An 18,430-nucleotide genomic window follows, 5' to 3' on the forward strand; every position below is an offset into this window, starting at 1 on the left:
CAAAACCACAAGATTTACCACTCCAACAATACCATAAAACCAACTAATCTTTACAAACTCAACCAAACTTCAAATAATCAAGCATCATGCTTCACATATACTATATCAAACATATTCATTCCTAATTACTCAAAACTAAAGCTAGGGTTTGTAGTTTATACCTTCCTTGGAGAGTGGAAAGTTACTAGGGAGCCTCAAAGAACCTTGATCTATCCTTATATAACCTTGATCTTGCAAATGAAATCAAGAACACAAAGTTAAAAATTTGAAAACACTATTCACCCTAATCTTTGGTGAATTAATTAGCTATGAAAATCATGGAATCTTGAGCTTAAACTTATGGCTCATCTAAGCTATGAATTATGGAAGCTAAAGAAACAAACCTCTTGATTTTTGAAGGTGTGTAGCTATGGTTTTGAAATTCTCATCCTTGCTTTTTCCAAGAAAAGCCGAGAGCAAAGGCTTGAAGAAGATGAAATGATTTTTGTGTTTTGCTTTGTTTTGCTTTTGGTTGGTTGCTTTTGATTTATTTTAGGTTAATTACTTAATTAACCTTGATTTTGTGTGGTTATAATTCAACCACACTTCCTTCCCTCCTATGTCATGCTTGCATCACTTTGTGATGTCATCACCCTTCCTTTGTCCTCTTTCTATTGGTTGGATGACATCATCCCCACTAATCCCTTTGATTAGCTTTTAATTGTTTGCCTAATAACCGCTGATCTGTTATACGGTTCGCTTAACTTTCGTTCTCATTTATCGTTTGAAGGATCATACCCGGGATCTTATTACTTAGGTTCCCTTAACCTTTCTCAATATATTATATTCCTTTTATGATCCTCTCCTATAATCCTTTAATTTCAATCCTTTTTATCCTGTTACCTTATACTCAATTCTCTCCGTATCTTGTGGATTTCCGGGAAAAATCAAAGTGTTCGGAATTGGATTCTGACGATCTTTACATACACTTATATACCACATAGAGTACTAATAATATCCCATAAGATCAATAACAGAACCCCTACATAGCGTGGCATGAAAAGTTTTCTCGTTCAGCAAAAACACTATTCATAAGGGTTTCAAAATTTCTCAAAAATTGGGGTTATTACACTACGTGACAAGATCTTGCGCAAAAGTTTCTGGTGAAGTTTTATCCAATGGTAAAGACTGCTGCTATGAGGAGTGCTCTTACTCAGTTTGCGCAGCAACCTACAGAATCTATGTGCGAGGCTTGGGAACGCTACAAGGAAATGTTGAGAAAATGTCCACATCATGGAATGCCGGATTGGATGGTAATCACTGGTTTTTATAATGGTTTGGGGGCCCAATCTCGGCCCATGCTCGATGCAGCAGCTGGAGGAGCCTTATGGGCTAAAAGCTATACTGAGGCGTATAATCTTATAGAGACAATGGCTGCAAATGAGCCTCAAAACCCAACTCAGAGGATGACGTCAGGCAAGGTAGCAGGTATTCTGGAAGTTGATGCAGCCACCGCTATTGCAGCCCAGCTCCAAGCGCTATCAATGAAGGTTGATTCTCTGGCTACGTATGGAGTTAATCAAATAGCTATGGTTTGTGAGCTTTGTGCAGGTTCTCATGCTACGGATCAGTGTTCACTTGTCAACGAATCTGTTCAGTATGTGAATAATTATCAGCGACAACAGCAGCCTGTGCCAGCGACCTATCATCCTAACAACATAAATCATCCAAATTTCAGCTGGGGGAATAATCAGAATGCTATTCAGCCAACATATCAGCAAGGAGTGAGTAAACAGTTTAACCCACCTGGATTCTAGCAACCACAGCAGTATGCTACAAGGCAATCATATCCTCAACAGGGAAGTGCAGCTGCACCTACTAGTGCTGATTTTGAGGAACTTAAGCTGTTGTGCAAGAGTCAGGCGGTTTCTATCAAGACCTTGGAAAATCAAATCGGTCAATTAGCCAATGCAGTGCTCAATCGTCAACCTGGCACTCTTCCCAGTGACACGGAAGTACCAGGCAGGAAGGAAGCTAAAGATCAAGTCAAGGCTATCACCTTAAGGTCTGGAAAAGTAGCTGATGCTGAAAAGGCAAAAGAAGTCGAAGCTGAAGTTAGAGATGAAGAATCTAAGCAAAAGGAGAAAGCGGCGGAACCAAGGAAGACTACTGTTGAACACACTCTGCCTGAGGCTAATACAGGGGAGAAACAGCTCTATCCTCCACCACCTTTTCCTAAGAGATTGCAGCAACAAAAGCTGGATAGACAGTTCGGGAAGTTTCTGGAGGTGTTCAAGAAACTTCACATCAATATACCTTTCGCTGAGGCTCTGGAACAAATGCCTAGTTATGCGAAGTTTATGAAGACTATTCTTTCAAGGAAGGTGAAACTGGATGACCTTGAAACCGTTGCTCTCACGGAAGAATGCAGCGCTGTTCTGCAGCAAAAGTTACCACCAAAACTAAAAGATCCAGGAAGCTTCACCATTCCTTGCACCATTGGCAATCTAACTTTTGACAAGTGCCTTTGTGATTTGGGAGAAAGCATTAATCTGATGTCGTTTTCGATCTTTAAAAAGCTAGATCTGCCTGATCCAAAACCCACATACATGTCGCTACAATTGGCTGACCATTCCATTACTTACCCAAGGGGCATAGTTGAGGATGTGCTCGTCAAGGTGGATAAGCTCTTCTTTCCTGCAGATTTTGTTATTCTGGATTTTGAGGAAGATAAGAAGATTCCCATAATCTTGGGGAGGCCTTTCTTGGATACTGGCCGTACCTTGATAGATGTGCAAAAAGGGGAACTTACTATGCGGGTCCAAGATCAGGATGTGACCTTCAACGTATTCAAGGCAATGAAATTCCCTACAGAAGATGAGGAGTGCTTAAAAGTGGATGTGATTGATTCTGCGGTTACTTCGGAACTCGATCACATGTTAATGTCTGATGCATTGGAAAAGGCCTTAGTGGGGGATTTTGACAGCGATGATGAAGATAGCAACGAGCAATTACAATATCTGAACGCTTCTCCATGGAAGCGAAAGCTCGACATACCATTTGAATCTCTTGGTACTTCTGACCTCAAGAACGCTGAAGGGAAGCTCAAACCATCAATAGAAGAAGCACCTACCTTAGAGCTCAAACCATTACCTGAACACTTGAGGTATGCTTTTTTAGGTGATTCATCTACGTTACCTGTTATTATTTCAGCTGACCTTTCAGGTAGTGAGGAAGACAAGCTCTTAAGGATTTTGAGAGAATTCAAATTGGCTATAGGATGGACCATAGCAGACATCAAGGGGATAAGTCCTTCATATTGTATGCATAAAATTCTGCTAGAGGAAGGTAGTAAGCCAACTGTGGAACAGCAGCGAAGACTGAACCCGATCATGAAGGAGGTGGTGAAGAAAGAAATTCTGAAATGGCTAGATGCAGGCATCATTTATCCTATTTCTGACAGCTCGTGGGTGAGCCCCGTGCAATGTGTACCTAAGAAAGGAGGTATCACTGTGGTCGCAAATGAAAAGAATGAGCTCATCCCTACTCGAACAGTTACAGGATGGAGAGTATGCATGGATTATAGAAAATTGAACAAAGCCACAAGGAAGGATCACTTCCCTCTCCCATTCATTGATCAAATGCTTGACAGATTGGCGGGACATGAGTATTTTTGTCTTCTGGATGGTTATTCCGGGTATAATCAGATTTGTATTGCACCAGAGGATCAGGAAAAGACTACCTTCACTTGTCCATTTGGCACATTTGCTTTTCGTAGAGTTTCGTTTGGGTTATGTGGCACCCCGGCCACCTTTCAGAGATGTATGATGGCTATATTCTCTGACATGATTGGAAATAACGTCGAAGTGTTAATGGATAACTTCTCCGTCTTTGGACACTCATATGATGAATGTTTGAATAATCTGCGCGCCGTACTCAAAAGATGCGTGGAAACTAATATGGTGCTTAATTGGGAGAAATGTCATTTTATGGTGCGTGAAGGCATTATCCTTGGGCATAAGGTCTCTAGCAAGGGTCTGGAGGTGGACAAGGCCAAGGTGGGAGTCATTGAAAATCTTCCCCCACCCAATTCTGTGAAAGGAATCCGTAGTTTTCTTGGTCATGCGGGTTTTTATCGGCGATTCATCAAGGACTTTTCAAAGATATCTAAGCCATTGTGCAATTTGCTTGAGAAAGATGTGCCTTTCAAATTTGATGATGAATGTTTGGCAGCATTCGAGACTCTCAAGAAGAGTTTGATCACTGCACCAGTTATTACAGCACCAGATTGGACAGAACCATTTGAGATGATGTATGATGCGAGTGACTATGCGGTAGGTGCAGTTCTGGGACAGCGCAAGAAAAATCTCTTCCATGTGGTCTACTATGCGAGTAAGACTTTAAATGGTGCCCAATTGAACTACACCACTACTGAGAAGGAGCTTTTGGCTATAGTCTTTGGCTTTGAGAAATTTCGATCTTATCTGCTTGGTACGAAAGTGACAGTATTCACTGATCATGCAGCTATTCGCTATCTGGTTTCTAAGAAGGATTCGAAGCCGAGACTCATTCGTTGGGTGCTTTTACTTCAGGAATTTGAGTTAGAGATCAAAGATAGAAAAGGTACTGAGAATCAAGTAGCTGACCATCTCTCTAGGTTGGAGAATCCCGATTCTACTTCACAAGATAGGACGTTAATCAATGAATCTTTTCCGGATGAGCAGTTGTTTGCAATTCAGGAGGAAGAACCATGGTTTGCAGATATTGTAAATTATCTTGTCAGCAATATAATGCCTCCTAATTTGACATCCGCTCAAAAGAAGAAGTTTCTGCATGAGGTGAAGTGGTATATGTGGGATGAACCATATTTTTTTAGATAGGGAGCTGACCAGATCATCAGGAGATGTATCCCGTTCTGTGAGACGGAGGGGATATTACGAGACTGCCATTCCACGGTTTATGGTGGACACTATGGAGGTGAGAAGACGGCATCTCGTATTCTGCAAGCAGGTTTTTTCTGGCCTACTTTGTTCAAGGATGCTCATCAGTTTGTTTTAAGGTGTGATCGTTGCCAAAGAGTGGGAAATTTGTCAAGGAAGGATGAGATGCCATTAAATGTGATGCTTGAAGTCGAGGTCTTTGATGTGTGGGGAATCGATTTCATAGGGCCTTTTATCTCGTCTTGCAATAATCAGTACATCTTGCTGGCAGTCGATTATGTCTCAAAATGGGTCGAAGTTAAAGCTTTACCGACAAATGATGCAAAGGCAGTGCTAAATTTTCTTCATAAGCAAATTTTTACAAGGTTTGGAACACCTCGGGTAATCATAAGTGATGAAGGATCGCATTTTTGCAACCGTAAGTTCACTTCTATGATGCAGCGTTATAATGTGAATCATCGAGTAGCTACTGCCTATCATCCGCAAACAAATGGTCAAGCGGAAGTGTCTAACAGAGAGATAAAGCGCATTCTAGAGAAGGTTGTTTTTCCGTCAAGGAAGGATTGGTCTTTAAAGCTCGATGAAGCTGTTTGGGCTTACAGAACAGCATACAAAACTCCACTTGGGATGTCACCGTTTCAGTTGGTGTACGGTAAGGGATGTCATCTACCGGCGGAGCTTGAGCATAAGGCCTACTGGGCATTGAAGAAATTGAACCTGGATTTAGATGCAGCTGGTAAGAAAAGAATGCTTCAGCTTAATGAACTTGATGAATTTCGACTTCAAGCGTACGAGAATAACAAAATGTATAAGGAAAAGGTGAAGAGGTGGCACGATAGGAAGCTACATCCTAAGTTATTTGTGCCAGGGCAACAAGTTCTGTTATTCAACTCTCGGCTCCGACTTTTTCCTGGGAAGTTGAAATCAAGGTGGTCTGGACCTTTTATTGTCAAAACTGTGTTTCCACATGGAGCGGTGGAAATTTTTGAGAATGATTCGGACCAAGCATTCAAGGTTAACGGTCAGCGGTTGAAGCACTACTATGGGGACATGGCAAACCGAGAGGTGGTTAGTGCCATTTTGTTGACTACTTGAGAAAGGTACGGAACGTCAAGCTAATGACGAAAAAGAAGCGCTGCGTGGGAGGCACCCCATGAATTGTTGTTACAGGAACCCTTAGAAGTTAATAACCTATCCAAAAACACAAAAAAAATCAGAAAACAGGGGCTGAAGAAAATTTTTTCCAGAGACCCTCTGCGCGCCCGCGCAGAAATGCTGAGCGGCCGCGCAGGGGTCGAGTTCCAGAAAATTTTTTACAGTTCAGAAAAAAAAAAAAACACAAAAACCCATCACAGCCCATAAACCCACGAATTCTTTTCCCATTACCCCATGATTTTATCCCTCAACCCCACTCCTAATCTAATTTAACCTACTCCACACCCTATATATACATACACCTATCCTACATATCTCCCACAAAACTTCCTACACTTAAACCCTCTCACAAACATCAAAAATCAGTTCTTACACACTTCTATTCATGAATCAATGGCACCCAAGAGAGCACGCACTATTGACAGCAGCAGCACAGTTCCTACTGCTGATTCATCAAGGGGTACTGCTGCAAGGCCTCGGTTAACTGACAGAGCTGCGGAGGAGGAGTACACTAGGCTGTTGGGGAAGCCGATTCTGAAGGAGAGGGGGTTTTTACCATCAGGGAGGGATGGTGAGTTGTTGCCCATGATTGCAGAGAAGGGGTGGATAGCTTTTTGTGAGTCACCCGAAGCAGTACCGATGAGCGTTGTTCGCGAGTTCTACGCGAATGTGAAGGCTGAAAAGAATGGGTTTTCTGTAGTCCGTGGGCTGACGGTTGATTATCATCCTGCGGCGATTCGCCGTGTGATTGGACAGCGAGAGAGGAAGCCAGAGGAGGAGAACTGGAATGAAAAGACTGCTGAGGATTTTGACTTGGATTTGATTTGTGCGACTCTCTGTCGACCGGGCACAGTTTGGAACCGCAGTCCAGCCAATAATGAGTATCGTCACTTTCCGGCGATCGCCATGAACAGGTATGCCCGTGCATGGAATGCATTTATATGTGCTAATATTTTGCCTTCTTCACATGCACACGAGGTCACAGTTGAGAGAGCACAGCTGTTGTGGGGAATTCTGAATGGGGAATACTATGTGGACCTTGGTGAGTTTATCTACCAAGGAATTCTGAAGTTTTTGAGGGGAGCAAAGCATATGAACATCCCTTATGCATCCACGGTTACGAAGCTATGCTGAGCAGTAGGAGTGAACTGGCCGGCTCATGAGCAGTTGCAGTTGCCACCAGCTCCGATAGATTCTGGCACTCTGAATGGGATGCAGGAGTGGACCGGTGGTGAGCCTGAGGAGCATGGGCTGGGTTATCGTCTTCCAGGAGGACGTCCAGCACGAGGTGCTACTATGGCTAGGCCAGGGCGTGGTGAGGCTGGTTCTTCGAGAGCTCAGGAGGGTGCTGGGATGGGTGATGCCCAGTATAGGAGGCTTTCACGGCGGATGGATGCCATGTATGAGACGCAGAGTAGGTTTGCTCAGGAGCTCACTCTTGCGTTAGGGACTGCTTTTCGAGGCCTTGGAGCTGATATCCAGTGGCCAGTTTTTGGTGAGGACTCTGCATACCCGCCGCCTGATACTCCACCCACTGAGGGTGATGATGATGATGACTCCGAGTAGGTATACCCTGTGTTCCTTTCTACTACCTTCACTGGGGACAGTGAAGATTTTAAGTTTGGGGGTGGTAGTTAAGGAATATTTTGTGTGTGTCATATAGCTGCATATTCATGATAGTTAGTTCATATAGTTGCATAATTTTTGCCATATAGTTTTTTTTATATAGCTTTATTTGTTTGTCATATCATATAGCTCATGCATATACCATGATCCCTTTTGCAATGATTTATCGACTGAATTGTGATATTGATGCGAGTGTAGTGATAGCATCAAAGTGATATTAAGTTGTGTAGGTTGATATGCATGCTAGAAGCACTTGTATTTTCACTAAGTCTTAGAGAATGCTTAAGGGCTAGATTGTTGTTATGATCTGATTATTTTCGAGGATAATCTATTTATTATGCTTAGAATTTGATAATAGGTTCTTAGTGGTAAAGGCATGAAAAAGAAAAAAAAATGGAGTAAAAATGGAATTTGTTGCTAGTTGTGGCTAGGCGTCAAATGGCTAGTAGCCGGCTCGCATGTTATGCGAGTAGTCTAGGGTCGAGCAAGATGGAGCGAAACGCACTTGCTCAGAAGAAAAAAAAAATTGCATAATTGATCAAGAGTGGGCTCTTTGGTATTCGAGTTATTAAGTTCTTAGGGGACTTTGTGCCTAGTGACCTAAGGCTTTTAGAGTCTGGGATCCGCTAACCTAACGCTCGTTACATGGATACCATTGTATAAGTCTTTTGTGGACCTCACTCATTGCACGGTCAAATAAGCATTTGAGTTGTAAATAAAAAGCACGATTCCGTAGTAAGCTCCAGAGTTCTTGTAGTGTTGTATATCACTTTGTGCCTAGAATTTTTATTCTTTGTATAATCGTAGGATTGCCTTGAGGATAGTCTAGTCATAGTAATTGGTCTAGTTCCGAAGTATATCTGTTAAGTATTTGCACACACCACGTTTCTGGCTGTATGTCCGTTTGCATGAGTTTATTGATCTTTAGTGTCTAACTGCATTCGTTGAGACGTGACAATTTGGTTGGTTAATTGTAGTAAGGGGGATCGTTGCATTTTCATATAGATTGCATTCATGCATATTTTTATTTGTTTTTGAGTCTGTGACGCTTGAGGACAAGCATCGATTTAAGTTTGGGGGTGTGATAAGTGGCATTTTATACCACTTAGAACGTCTTAAAATGGCTTAAATTGGTGTCTTGAAATCAAGTATTTTGTGTATTTGATGCGTTTTTCTAGTGTTTATGCATTTCAGGGTATTAGTTGCATTTCGGAGGAGGAATCATCAAGAATAAGCCTTGGCATGTGTTCACCATTGCGAGAGGAAAAGAACGGGCAGATTACGGCGAAGAAACGGAGCAAACCTGGATTTTTTCCAGTAGGGTCCTGCGCGCTCGCGCAGCAATGCTGAGCGGTCGCGCAGCAGCCTTGCGCGCCCGCGCAGAAATGCTGAGCGGCCGCGCAGGGTCGGGGAAAAGGATAAATTATTTTAGACTTCTACTTCTGTTTGGCTTCCAACTTCTATGTAATCTGAGTTTTATGGGACTATTATATAAGTAGATTTGAGACGTTTTCACAGAGAATAAGAAGGAGATTATGTTTTAGATTGTGTTTTACGCAAGAAGTGAAGGAGATAAGGAAGAAGACCGATTTAGCACACCGCAACGAAGATGAAGCATTTATTCTTGTGATTCTTGTTTCGTTGTAACGTTGGATGCTAGTTTTCTTGCTTTGACTTATTTACTCTTGTGACGTACTCTGTTTTAATATAATTAGTTTAGTTATTATTTTCTTGTGTTTGTTTATCATGATTTCATATGAACCCATGATGGCGATAAGTTCTATTATGGGCTAATCGTGATCATGGGGTTGCAACGGATTTATTATGGAATTCTTTAGTTAATTGTTTAATACTTTAGTGTGTGATGATTGCATGATATCTAGTATTGGTTGTGCGTATTCGTCTTATGTGCGTCGCGAACATATAAGATAGGGTGTTAATCTCTTGTGAAGCGACGGTGGATCTTGAGATTTAGAACTTGCCATGCTAGCATAGGTTCATGTACGTTGTGCATGATTAGTGGGTAACTCTAAAAGTTTTATTTGCCCTATGTAATCAAAAGGAATAACTTGTGCTTAAATCGTTGTGTTGTCAATTTCTGTAGACATATAGGAACTCAACATGATTGATGACTATTCAACTTCTATCTTAATTGTGGATGCTTGGTAGAATGGTATTAGTACAATGAAAGTTGGCTTTTATCAGTTTCGTATTATTCGATTAATGTCATCACTGTCACATGCTAAAGGTAATAACAATGGCTATAGAAGGAAGTAATAATGAAGTTGTGATCTCATGAGTGTTTTATTATTGATAATTTGAAGTGTTAGTTAAGTGGTTAATTAAGTAGTTAATTATAGCTAATATTTAATCAACAATTTTAAGTGTTATCTTAACATTGAGAAGTAATCATACATTGGTGAGTAAGTTTAATTAGACAATAACTTAGTCTGAGTCTCAGAGGGAACGAACTAGAAAGTATTCTATATTACTTGCGAACGCGTATACTTGCGTGAATATTAGTGCGTGATTTCGCCCTAACACTTATTACGGAATCATGTTTTTTATTCACGACAACAATGCTTATTTGATTGTGCAATGAGTGAGGTCCACAAAAGACTTATACAATGGTATCCATGTAGCGAGCGTTAGGTTAGCGGATCCCAGACTCTAAAAGCCTTAGGTCACTAGGCACAAAGTCCCCTAAGAACTTAATAACTCGAATACCAAAGAGCCCACTCGTGATCAATTATGCATAAACACCACAATTTTTTTCTTTTCTTTTTTTTTCTTTTTTTCAAAATTTCTGAGCAAGTGCGTTTCGCTCCATCTTGCTCAACCCTAGACTACTCGCATAATATGCGAGCCGACTACTAGCCATTTGACGCCTAGCCACAACTAGCAATAAATTCAATTTTTACTCCATTTTTTTCTTTTTCATGCCTTTATCACTAAGAACCTATTATCGAATTCTAAGCATAATAAATAGATTAACCTCGAAAATAATCAGATCATAACAATAATCTAGCCCTTAAGCATTCTCTAAGACTTAGTGAAAATACAAGTGCTTCTAGCATGCATATCAACCTACACAACTCAATATCACTTTAATGCTATCACTACACGCGCATTAATATCACAATTCAGTCGATAAATCATCGCAAAAGGGATCATGGTATATGCATGAGCTATATGACATGATAAACAAATAAAGCTATAAATAAATAAAAAAAAACTATATGGCATGAATATGCAACTGTATGAACTAAACTATCATGAATATGCAACTATATGACACACACAAAATATTCCTCAACTACCACCCCCAAACTTAAAATCTTCACTGTCCCCAGTGAAGGTAGTAGAAAGGAACACAGGATATACCTACTCGGAGTCATCATCATCATCACCCTCAGTGGGTGGAGTATCAGGCGGCGGGTATGCAGAGTCCTCACCAAAAACTGGCCACTGGATATCAGCTCCAAGGCCCCGAAAAGCAGTCCCTAACGCAAGGGTGAGCTCGTGAGCAAACCTGCTATGTGTCTCGTACATGGCATCCATCCGCCGTGAAAGCCTCCTATACTGGGTATCAGCCATCCCAGCACCCTCCTGAGCTCTCGAAGAACCAGCCTCATCACGCCTAGGCCTAGCCATAGTAGCACCTCGTGCTGGACACCCTCCTGGAAGATGATAACCCAACCCATGCTCCTCGGGCTCACCACCGGTCCACTCCTGCATCCAATTCAGAGTCCCAGAATCAATCGGAGTGGCCGACAACTGCAACTGCTCATGAGCTGGCCAGTTCACTCCCACTTCTCGGCAAAGCTTTGTGACCGTGGATGCATAAGGGATGTTCATATGCTTAGCTCCCCTCAAAAACTTCAGAATTCCTTGGTAGATAAACTCACCAAGGTCCACATAGTACTCCTCATTAAAATTTCCCCACAACAACTGTGCTCTCTCAACTGTGACCTCGTGTGCATGCGAAGAAGGCAAAATATTAGCACAAATAAATGCATTCCATGCACGGGCATACCTGTTCATAGCGATCGCCGGGAAGTGACGATACTCATTAGTGCCGGTCTTGAAGGTCCAAACTGTGCCCGGCCTACAGAGAGTAGCACAAATCAAATCCAAGTCGAAATCCTCAGCAGTCTTCTCATTCCAGTTCTCCTCCTCGGGCTTCCTCTCTCGCTGCCCAATCACACGGCGAATCGCCGCTGGGTGATAATCAACCGTCAGCCCTCGGACCACAGAAAACCCATTCTTCTCGGCCTTCGCTTTCGCATAGAAATCGCGAACCACGCTCATCGGCACTGCTTCGGGCGACTCACAAAAAGCTATCCACCCCTTCTCTGCAATCATAGGTAGCAACTCAGCATCCCTCCCCAATGGTAAAAACCCTCTCTCCTTCAGAATCAGCTTCCCCAAAAGCCTAGTGTACTCCTCCTCCGCAGCTCTGTCATTCAACCGAGGCCTTGCAGCAGTACCCCTCGATGAATCAGCAGTAGGGACTGTGCTGCTGCTATCAATAGTTTGTGCTCTCTTGGGTGCCATTGAATCTTGAATAAAAGTGTTTAAGAACTGAGTTTTTGTGTTTAGGAGAGAGTTTGAGTGTAGAAAGTTTGTGGGAGATATGTAGGATAGGTGTATGTATGTATATATAGGGTGTGGATTAGGTTAAAATTAGATTAGGAGTGGGGTTGAGGGATGAAATCATGGGGTATTAGGAAAAAAGTCGTGGGTTTATGGGCTGTGTTTGGGTTTTTTAAATTTTCTGATTTATTTGATTTTTTCTGAACTTAAAAAAAAATTCTGGCAGTTGACCCCTGAGTGGTCGCTCAGCAAACCTGAGCGGGCGCTCAGCTTGCTGAGCGGACGCTCAGCAGAGCTGAGCGGACGCTCAGGGGGTCACTGGAAAAAAAAAATCCAGTCCCATTTTTCTGATTTTTTTGTGTTTTTAGATAGGTTATTAACTTCTAAGGGTTCCTGTAACAATAAATCATGGGTTGCCTCCCACGCAGCGCTTTTTTTTCGTCATTAGATTGACGTTGCGTACCTTTCTCAAGTAGTCAATAAAATGGCACTAACCACTTCTCGGTTTGCCATGTCCCCATAGTAGTGCTTCAACCGCTGACCATTAACCTTGAATGCTTGGACCGGATCATTCTCAAAAATTTCCACCGCTCCATGTGGAAATACAGTTTTGACAATAAAAGGTCCAGACCACCTTGATTTCAACTTCCCAGGAAAAAGTCGGATACCAGAGTTGAATAAGAGAACTTGTTGCCACGACACGAATAACTTAGGATGTAGCTTCCTATCGTGCCACCTCATCACCTTTTCCTTGTACATTTTTTTATTCTCGTACGCTTGAAGTCAGAATTCATCAAGTTCATTAAGCTGAAGCATTCTTTTCTTACCAGCTGCATCTAAATCCAGGTTCAACTTTTTCAATGCCCAGTAGGCCTTATGCTCAAGCTCCGCAGGTAAATGACATCCCTTACCGTACACCAACTGAAATGGGGACATACCAAGTGGAGTTTTGTATGTTGTTCTGTAAGCCCAAACAGCTTCATCGAGCTTTAAGGACCAATCCTTCCTTGACGGACAAACAACCTTCTCTAGAATGCGCTTGATCTCTCTGTTAGACACTTCCGCTTGACCATTTGTTTGCGGATGATAGGCAGTAGCAACTCGATGATTCACATTATAACGCTGCATCACTTATGATTACCCGAGGTGTTCCAAACCTTGTGAAAATCTGCTTATGAAGAAAATTCAGCACTGCCTTTGCATCATTTGTCGGTAGAGCTTTGACTTCTACCCATTTTGAGACATAATCGACTGCCAGCAAGATGTACTGATTATTGCAGGACGAGACAAAAGGCCCCATGAAATCGATTCCCCAAACATCAAAGACCTCGACTTCAAGCATCACATTTAACGGCATCTCATCCTTTCTCGTCAAATTTCTCACTCTTTGGCAACGATCACACCTTAAAACAAACTGATGAGCATCCTTAAATAAAGTAGGCCAGAAAAAACCTGCTTGCAGAATATGAGCTGCCATCTTCTCACCACCATAGTGTCCACCATAAACATGTGGAGTGGCAGTCTCGTAATATCCCCTCCGTCTCACAGAACGGGATACATCTCTTGATGATCTGGTCAGCTCCCTGTCTAAACAAATATGGTTTATCCCACATATACCACTTCACCTTATGCAGAAACTTTTTCTTTTGAGCTGAGGTCAAATTAGGAGGTATTATATTACTGACAAGATAGTTTACAATATCTGCAAACCATGGCTCTTCCTCCTAAACTGCGAACAACTGCTCATCCGGAAAAGATGCATTGATTAATGTCCTATCTTGGGAAGTAGACTCGGGATTCTCCAACCTAGAGAGATGGTCAACTACTTGATTCTCAGTACCTTTTCGATCCTTGATCTCTAACTCAAATTCTCTGAAGTAAGAGCACCCAACGAATGAGTCTCGGCTTCGAATCCTTCTTGGAAACTAAATAGCGAATGGCCGCATGATCAGTGAATGTTGTCACTTTAGTCCCAACCAGATAAGATCGAAATTTCTCGAAACCAAAGACTATAGCCAAGAGCTCCTTCTCCGTAGTGGTGTAGTTCATTTGGGCCCCATTTAAGGTCTTACTCGCATAGTAGACCACATGAAAGAGATTATTCTTGTGCTGCCCCAGAACTACACCTACCGCATAATCACTCACATCACACATCATCTCAAACGGCTCTGTCCAATCTAGTGTTGTAATAACTGGTGCAGTGATCAAACTCTTCTTGAGAGTCACGAATACCGCCAAACATTCATCATCAAATTTGAAAGGCACATCTTTCTCAAGCAAATTGCACAACGGCTTAGATATCTTCGAAAAGTCCTTGATGAATCGCCGATAAAAGCCCATATGACCAAGAAAACTATGGATTCCCTTCACAGAAATAGGTGGTGGAAGATTTTCAATGACTCCCACCTTGGCCTTGTCCACCTACAGACCCTTGCTAGAGACCTTATGCCCAAGAATAATGCCTTCACGCACCATAAAATGACATTTCTCCTAATTGAGCACCAAATTAGTTTCCACGCAGCTTTTGAGTACGGCACGAAGATTATTCAAACATTCATCATATGAATGTCCAAAGACGGAGAAGTCGTCCATGAACACCTCGACATTATTTCCAATCATGTCAGAGAATATAGCCATCATACATCTCTAAAAAGTGGCCGGGGCACCACATAACCCAAACGAAACTCTGCGAAAAGCAAACGTGCCAAAGGACAAGTGAAGGTAGTCTTTTCCTGATCCTCTGGTGTAATACAAATCTGATTATACCCTGAATAGCCATCCAGAAGAAAATAATACTCATGACCAGCCAACCTGTCAAGCATCTGATCAATGAAAGGAAGAGGGAAATGATCCTTCCTCGTGGCTTTGTTCAACTTTCGATAATCCATGCATACTCTCCATCCTGTAACTGTTCAAGTGGGAATGAGCTCATTCTTCTCATTTACTACCACAGTGATACCTCCTTTCTTAGGCACACATTGTATGGGGCTTACCCAAGAACTATCAGAAATAGGATAAATGATGCCTGCATCGAGCCATTTCAGAATTTCTTTCTTCACTACCTCCTTCATGATAGGATTAAGTCTGCGCTGCTGTTCAACAGTCGGCTTACTACCTTCCTCTAGCAGAATTTTATGCATACAATATGAAGGGCTGATCCCCTTGATGTCTGCTATGGTCCATCCAATAGCTGATTTGAATTCTCTCAAAATCCTTAAGAGCTTGTCTTCCTCACTACCTGAAAGGTCAGATGCAATAATAACAGGTAAAGTAGATGCATCACCTAAAAAGCATACCTCAAGTGTTCAGGGAGTGGCTTGAGCTCCAAGGTAGGTGCTTCCTCTATTGATGGTTTGAGCTTTCCTTCAGCATTCTTGAGGTCAGAAGTACCAAGAGATTCAAACGGCATGTCCAGCTTTCGCTTCCAGGGAGAAGCATTCAGATATTGTAATTGCTCATTGCCATCTTCATCATCACTATCAAAATCCCCCACTAAGGCCTTTTCCAAAGCATCAGGCATTAGCATGCGATCGAGTTTTGAAGTAACCGCAGAATCAATCACATCCACTTTTAAGCACTCCTCATCTTCTGTAGGGAATTTCATTGCCTTGAACACGTTGAAGGTCACATCCTGATCTTGTACCCACATAGTAAGTTCACCTTTCTGCACATCTATCAAGGTACGGCCAGTAGCCAAGAAAGGTCTTCCCAAGATTATGGGAATCTTCTTATCTTCCTCAAAATCCAGAATAACAAAATCTGCAGGAAAGAAGAGCTTATCCACCTTGACTAGCACATCATCCACTATGCCCCTTGGGTAAGTAATAGAACGATCAGCCAATTGTAGAGACATGTATGTGGGTTTTGGATCAGGCAAATCCAACTTTTTAAAGATCGAAAACGGCATCAGATTGATGCTTGCTCCCAAATCACAAAGGCACTTGTCAAAAGTCAACTTGCCAATGGTGCAAGGAATGGTGAAGCTACCTAGATCTTTAAGCTTTGGAGGTAACTTTTGCTGCAGAACAGCGCTGCATTCTTCCGTGAGAGCAACGGTCTCAAGGTCATCCAGTTTCACCTTCCTTGAAAGAATACTCTTCATAAACTTCGCATAACTAGGCATTTACTCCAGAGCCTCAGCGAAAGGTATATTGATGTGAAGTTTCTTGAACACCTCCAGAAACTTACCGAACTGTCTATCCAGCTTTTGTTGCTGCAATCTCTTAGGAAAAGGTGGTGGAGGATAGAGATGTTTCTCCCATGTATTACCCTCAGGCAAAGTGTGTTCGACAGTAGTCTTCCTTGGTTCCGCCGCTTTCTCCTTTTGCTTAGCTTCTTCATCTCTAATTTCAGCTTCTCCTTCTTTTGGCTTTTCAGCATCAGCAACTTTCCCAGACCTTAAGGTAATAGCCTTGACTAGCTCTTTAGCTTCCTTCCTTCCTGGTACTTCCGTGTCACTAGGGAGTGTTCCAGAATACCTGCTACCTTCCCAGGCATCATCCTCTGAGTTGGGTTTTGATGCTCATTTGAAGCCATAGTCTCGATAAGATTATAAGCCTCAGTATAGCTTTTAGCCCATAAGGCGCCATTATACTTGAAAGTGCTGCAGATCTCGACAAAATTCCTTATGTGCATGTTGGGGTCTTCAGTTGCAGCTCCTCCAAAAGAAACAGAATTCTGCACCATCTGAATAGTGCCCGGCTTGATTTCAAAGGTTTTAGCTTGAATAGCCGGATGAAGAATGCTTGACTGAATGTCATCAATTTTAGGCCGAGAAAAGTCCATAAGAGCTGGATCAGCCTGAACAATACGATCACCCATGTTTACTGGTTCTTTCTGCTCAGTTCCTGAATCCGAATCTTCAAAATCTATCTTCTCTGGAATATCAACAACTTCATCTGTCTCCTCAGCTGTATCTAAAGTCCTCTTGCGAGTACGAGAACGAGTTTGCATAAACGCTCGCTTAAGTACCTGAAACACAACCAGAAATAATAAGTAACAACTACGTCCTAATCACTGAGTCCTAATGACTAATGATGGTAAGTACATAAACTAAACAAATTTGCCGAGTCCCCGGCAGCGGCGCCAAAAACTTGTTAGGGCGAAAACACGCGCTAATATTCACACAAGTATACGCGTTCACAAGTAATATAGAATACTTTCTAGTTCATTCCCACAAAGACTCAGACTAATTATTGTTTAATTAAACTCACTCACCAATGTATGATTACTTCTCAATGTTAAGACACTAACACTTAGAATTGTTGACTAAATATTAACTACAATTAATTACTTAATTAGTCACTTAATTAACACTTCAATTAACAATATTAAAACACTCATGAGATCACAACTTCATTACTACTTCCTTCAATAGTTATTGTTATTACCTTTAGCATGTGACAGTGATGATATTAATCGAATAACACGAAACTGATAAAAGCCAACTTTCATTGTACTCATACCATTCTACCAAGCATCCACAATTAAGATAGAAGTTGAATAGGCATCAATTATATTGAATTCCTATTTGTCTACAGAAATTGACAACACAATGATTTAAGCACAAGTTATTCCTTTTTATTACACAGGGCGAATAAAACTGTTAGTGTTACCCACTAATCATGCACATCATACATGAACCTATGCTAGCATGGCAAGTTCTAAATCTCAAGATCCACCATCGCTTCACAAGAGATTAACACCCTATCTTATATGTTCGCGACACACATAAGACGAATACGCATAACCAATACTAGATATCATACAATTATCACACACTAAAGTATTAAACAATTAACTAAAGAATTCCATAGTAAATCCGTTGCGACCCTATGATCACGATTAGCCCATAATAGCACTTATCATCATCATGGGTTCATATGAAATCATGATATACAAACATAAGAAAATAATAACTAACTAATATATTAAATTAGAGTACGTCACAAGAGTAATTAAGTTACAACGAAATAAGAATCACAAGAAAGTATGCTTCCTCTTCGTTGCTGTGTGCTAAAACGGTCTTCTTCCTTATCTCCTTTGCTCCTTGCTTAATACCACGATACAACCTCGTGAAAACGTCTCCAAATCTACTTATATAATAGTCCCATAAAACTCAGATTACATAGAAG

The 18,430-nt window shown here is 41.6% G+C and overlaps 1 non-coding gene across 1 annotated transcript; it reads right to left on the reverse strand.

The window, feature by feature from the left end:
• Positions 1–1,172: 1,172 nt before the first annotated feature.
• LOC141715662 (small nucleolar RNA R71) lies at positions 1,173–1,279 on the reverse strand. The gene has a single exon (XR_012572416.1). It is a non-coding gene; the product is annotated as a small nucleolar RNA R71 (small nucleolar RNA).
• Between the last annotated feature and the right edge of the window lie 17,151 nt (positions 1,280–18,430).

Source organism: Apium graveolens, chromosome 3, assembly GCF_009905375.1.
Source record: "Apium graveolens cultivar Ventura chromosome 3, ASM990537v1, whole genome shotgun sequence".
Lineage (NCBI taxonomy): Eukaryota > Viridiplantae > Streptophyta > Magnoliopsida > Apiales > Apiaceae > Apium > Apium graveolens.